Source organism: Galeopterus variegatus, unplaced genomic scaffold, assembly GCF_000696425.1.
Source record: "Galeopterus variegatus unplaced genomic scaffold, G_variegatus-3.0.2 Scaffold1824, whole genome shotgun sequence".
Classification (NCBI taxonomy): domain Eukaryota; kingdom Metazoa; phylum Chordata; class Mammalia; order Dermoptera; family Cynocephalidae; genus Galeopterus; species Galeopterus variegatus.
In genome coordinates, this window is record NW_007727935.1 from 45,192 (window position 1) to 50,879 (window position 5,688).

At 44.4% G+C, this 5,688-nt stretch overlaps 1 pseudogene; it reads left to right on the forward strand.

The window, feature by feature from the left end:
* The first annotated feature begins 2,197 nt into the window (after nt 1-2,197).
* LOC103595705 lies at nt 2,198-5,634 on the forward strand (annotated as a pseudogene).
* The last annotated feature ends 54 nt before the right edge of the window (nt 5,635-5,688 follow it).

The following is a 5,688-nucleotide window of genomic DNA, read 5'->3' on the forward strand; positions in this document are numbered from 1 at the left end:
ATGATATACGCCACAGGGAAGATCCTTGGTTACTGGGTTCTGTTAGCTCAGACACCTGCCACGGAGCCTACAATTTTTATACACTGTGGGCCATTCTAGAGGACATAGTCACCTAGCTTTAAAAATGTATTATTGCCTGATTGTCCTATCAGGATCTCCTTTTTGAGGGTAGAATTTAAACAGAAGAAAAATAACTATAAGTCTTGAATAGACTGAAGCCCTTCATTCATCATTTGCTCACTAAATATGTACTAAGTGCCTGTTGAATGCCAGGAAGCCTTCCACGTGCTAGGACACAAAAGTGAGCAAAAAACGACATTGTTCCTACACTTACAAAGTTGATATGGTGGGAGAGAGATATTGAACAAAGAATCACACATATACATATACAGATGCTACTCGACTTACAATGGGGTTATGTCCTGATAAAACCATCATAAGTTGAAAATATCATTAAGTCAAAAGTGCATTTAATACACCTAATCTACCAAACATCATAGATAAGCCTAACCTATCTTAAATGTTCTCAAAATACTTACATTAGCCTACAGTTGGGCAAAATCATCCAATACAGCCCTACTTTATAATAACGTGCTAAATAACTCATTTAATTTATTGAATTCTACACTGAAAGGAAAAATAGAATGGTTGTATGGGTACTCCAAGTATGGTTTCTAATGAATGTATATCGTGTTTGCAAAATCGTAAGCTAAATCATCATAAATCAGGGAACATCTGTAATTACAAGCTGTAAATGTTCTGTGAATAAAAAGCATTCACTGGCCTTTGAGGACAGGGAGAGTGTCTCATTTGTCTTGGTAAGTCCAAGGTACTCCTGTTACTTAGCAGGTGCTAAATAAATATTTGCAGAATCAATGGGTAGACGGACGACTACATGAAAGAAAGAATAATTGAACAGCATAAGAATCATCTGAAGGCACATCATGAATAAGAGGTGGTGAGGATTGAGAACCATTAGTCCTGAGTAACTTTTCCCACCTTGGTCATTAACTCTAGTTGTAACCTCAGTCTATCAAATCCCTCTGCAGTTCAGCTGTAATTAAGAATTGCACACAGAGTCCCAGGCAAGCAGCATCTCCTCACCAGACCTTGTTTGCTACTCTCTGAAATTCTTGGACTGAAAATAACTTCCTGGAAATCAAATAATTTAAATAGTTCACCAATAAGGAGGGGCAAAATCTGCTGCTGTGTGATTTCTACCATGGTTCATCTTCCTAGCCTTCTTTAGGTTTTCCTCTGGGCTTTATGTCATTGTGGTGATCTCTGAAGCTTTGATTTCCTACTTGTCTTGGTTGACTACTCTGGTTACAAGATACTGAAATGCACTTAAAGGAACTCACATAAAAGTGGAAATTATAAGGAAGAAAAGTGGATCTTATAGCAGCCAGTTTAGAAAATAGAGGTATTGCTTCTCTCTCTCTCTCCCCCCCCCCCCCCCCTTCTTTAGGTTTTCCTCTGGGCTTTATGTCATTGTGGTGATCTCTGAAGCTTTGATTTCCTACTTGTCTTGGTTGACTACTCTGGTTACAAGATACTGAAATGCACTTAAAGGAACTCACATAAAAGTGGAAATTATAAGGAAGAAAAGTGGATCTTATAGCAGCCAGTTTAGAAAATAGAGGTATTGCTTCCCTCTCTCCCCCCCCCCCCCCCTCTCCTACCATAACATTTCTCATCTCTTTTCTCTGCTTATTTCCCCCATTCTCTCTGCAGGCTGACTTCTCTGCAAGGCTCTTGTTTTTGGCTATCCCAAAACTTGGTCTTGCATGAAGCTCTGGCTTGCCATGGCCCCAACTCTAGCTTCAACTCCACGTAACTGGATTAGTCAATACTCTCTAGGATATAATCGATATACACCTGAACTAAACTAACATTAGCAAAAATAAAATAAAATAATTCAATCACATAATTGAAAAGTCTAAAGGTATCTAGCTTTAGACACAACTGGATATTCAGGTACTTAAATAATACCAGATCTCTGCCTCTGTCTGTCGCTATCATCCTACTTTTCTCCACACTGACTTTGATCTCAGGGAATATGATGGCAACATGGCAACTAGCAGCTCTAGATTTATATTGCTCCTACTTACAACTTACAATCTCAAAGGAAGAGAGAGCGTTTTCCCCAGTAGTTCTGGCTAAGATCTGGGGGACTGTGATTGGCCTAATTTGGGTCATGAGCCAACGATTGAACCGATCAATCACTGAAGCTGGGAAAATGGAGTCCATAAATCAACCAGGTCTGTGTCACATGCCTACTCTGAGATTAGGTCAGGGTCAACCCCACTAGAATCACAAGGCTTAGTGTTTCTTAGTTCAAGTATTCAAGAGAATCTAATTGGTCCAGCTTAAGTCAAACTTCCACCCTTGATCCAATCAGCTGTGGCTGGGAGAATGTTACCTGGTACAAATATGGCTACCTAGACTCACTGCTTCAGGATGGACTGTGAGTGGGGTACAGATTCTCTTAGTGAGGTATGGGTAGCAGGGCAGCATTGACTGAAAAAAGTTAAATGTACCTTCTTCAGGTTGACTCCTGTGTTTGGAAGAGACATAGTAAAAGTTTTAAGATATGAAAAAATCTTGGGCAGTCCAGACTTTGCAGACCCATGCAAGTTTCAGAACAGAAAGAGTCTGTAGAGATCATCTAGTCACAATCTCCTCTCTTGACAAAAGAGGAAACTGAGGCTTAGAAGCCTTGATGGCTTGCCCAAATTTTACAGCTTCTTTGTTGTAGAGCCTGATATAAACCTGAAATCTGAGGTCTCCTGGTTCCCAAGCCAAGACTTGCCTAGAACACCAGGATGCTTAGCCAAAGGCCTTGGACATCAGTCTGGCTTCTCCAGAGCAGGGCGACTTCTGAGACATCTTGTTTCCTCCCTTGGGACCACTAGACTCTTCCATTGTGAATAGTTGCTTGCTAAAGGGAATTCAATTTAGTGCAAGAATTTATTGGGGTGATCTCCATATGTAGCAGTAGGTTACGTGCTACAGGTATACAAAGAGGTATTTAATACATTTTAGTTGAATCGCGTTTAGCAAGGTACAGACCCTGCCTTCAAAGAGCCTATAATCGAGTTAAGAAAGAAAGACTTTGATACCTGTAATGAATACAAATAATAGAGAACAATATTTTATTAAATACTAAGTTGAATATTGAACACTATTTATAGTTTTTTTTTATGCATCACTTTTTTCTACCTAAAATTACAGTTATTTCTGTTAGAATCTTCCCTCCCTTTACTGTTCTCACTGGGTTAAGTGCAGAACCCAGTCCCATCCATTCTTGTCACTGGATGACCTCCCCTGTGTCTCTTGGGAGCACACCCCATAGTTCAGAATCTCTGGGGTTCCCTGCTGAATCACAGAGTCCCTTGGGACAGTCCTTTCTTTTTCACTGAGGTCAGCTGGTTAGCCTAAGATCGGAGGGAAACATTCCTACGATTGAGAATGTGGAGGGCAATTGAATGGGGCAAAAAAAAGTCCCTCCCAGACCTCTGACCCCTGTAGACAGCATATGGATTAGAAAATGCACAACTTGAATCTAAAATAAGGGACTGTCTTGAACATTCTTCCGGATGCCAAGAGGATATGCATTTCTGTATGTAACTGTGCAGCTATAATAAACTGTGGTACCCATCTCTCCCTCTAAATAATCAGTACATTTGCCCCATTGGGGGTGAAGTCCCAGGAAAAGTGAAGAGAAAACTTCTATTTCACTCACACAAAACCAGGGCATACAACCTGCTCAGATATGCAAACCAGAGCTGGTTACCAAGTGACTGCCATGCGAAGATAGGTGGCTGCTGCCTGCTGAACCTTGGCTAGGGAGCGGGTGCCATATAAGTTACAGAATGTCTAATGCTATTTCACATCCCCTCCCCCCTTACAGCCACCCAGGTCTTTAGTCCCCAAGATGCCATGTTCCCTCCCACAGCCCAGCCTTCACACATGACATCCCTTGCTCCCCCTTTTTTTTTTTTTTCCTTTTTGTCTTTTTTCGTGTCCGGCAATGGATCGCAACCCTCAGTGTCGCGCCCGTACCGGACCGGGACCGGCAATGGGATCGCAAACCTCGGCGCTGCGCCCGCACCTCGCTCAGCCGGTGAGCGGGAACCGGTCTGTATGTGGGATCCGAACCCTCGGCGGGAGCGCCACCGCACTCCCAAGCGGCACACTGCAGCAGTGCGCCACCGGGCTGGCCCGCTTGCTCCCCCTTTCCTCCCGTCTTCACCTGGGTAACTCCTACTGATCTCTTAGATTTTTAGCTTAAATATCACTCCTCAGGCAAGGCTTCTGTCTGATAGATACCATGGAACGGCACCCCTCTCCTTCCCAGCACATCACACTGTAGCAATTTTACATTTGTTTGATCACTGTCTGTACCCCACCCCAGACCATAAAATTCCCCAAGGGCAATGACCATGTCAATTTGGGCTCACATGGCCTCCCATGACCAGCACAGTGCCTGGCACCTGGGAGGTCCCCAGAAAATATTTGCAGAAGGTCTACACATGTGACCTGGAAGATGGATGCCTCAGCAGGCAGCCAGTATTGAGGGGTGGGGAAGAGGCTGAAGCTGAAAGAGAGAGCAGAGCCAAAAGTCAAGTCAGGGTGTGGGAGAATGTGGGGCAGGGTCAGCACCCAGAGAAGGGTGCCAACATTTAGTCTAACAGGGAGGAGCTCCAAGGCAACTCTGGGGAGACAACAACTGCAGGGGGCCAAAAAATGACAGAGATGACAGTGGGGAGTGGCAGGCTTGGCAGGGAAGTGTGAGGGGTCTGTGCCCAGGCAGGCCCCAGAGGCTGCTGCTAAGGCAGGTTTTTACACGCCTGTTGTAGGCAGACCACATTTAATGGACTAAGATTAAAGAATAGGTAGGTGTGATTTTGAGACCATCCAGAGCAGTGGTTTTTAATCCTGGCTGGACATTTGAATCACTGTGGGCATTTTTTAAAATGCAAAGGCCCTGGGCCCCATGTCCAGAAATTCTGACTTCTGCTTTTATTCTAAAGGCAAGGAGAAGCTATTGACAGTTTTAAGGAGGGTGTGTGTCTGTGTGTGTGTGTGTGTGTGTGTGTGTGTATGATGATGATGATGTTTGTGTGGACAACAGATTGGGGAGGTCAGTTAGGAGAGTGTTAGGCACGTGACTTAAGAATGAGTATTTTGTGTTCTTTCCATCTCCAAAGGAGCTGCCGCCACGCCCACACATCTGCAATGGATGGTCATGTGGAACTGCTCCAGTTTCCTGATTAAGAGGAATAAGCAGACGTATAGCACTGAGTCCAATAACCTGAAGGCCCGCAGCTCTTTCCACTACAACGGGCTGATTCACTGCAAGACTGTGGCCGTGGAGCCAGCAGCCAACTGCAGAGGTGTCGTGGTGGTCATGAAGTGTGGCTCCACCAGCAAAAGCCAGCTACCTCCTACGTGCGGACCACCGTCAACAGTAACACCTGGGCCATCCTCGGTAGCATCAGGCACATGATCCATAGGAAGTACTGCTCTGATTTGCACATGGCCACCATCCATGGAGCCAGAGCCATCCTGCACGTTTAGAAGTCTGTGATGGTGAAGAGGAAGTGAAAATACCCCACCAAGAGCTCCTGAACCCCCCCCCCCAAAATCAAAAGCCACCCAACTTTTTCTCAAAAAAAAAAAAAA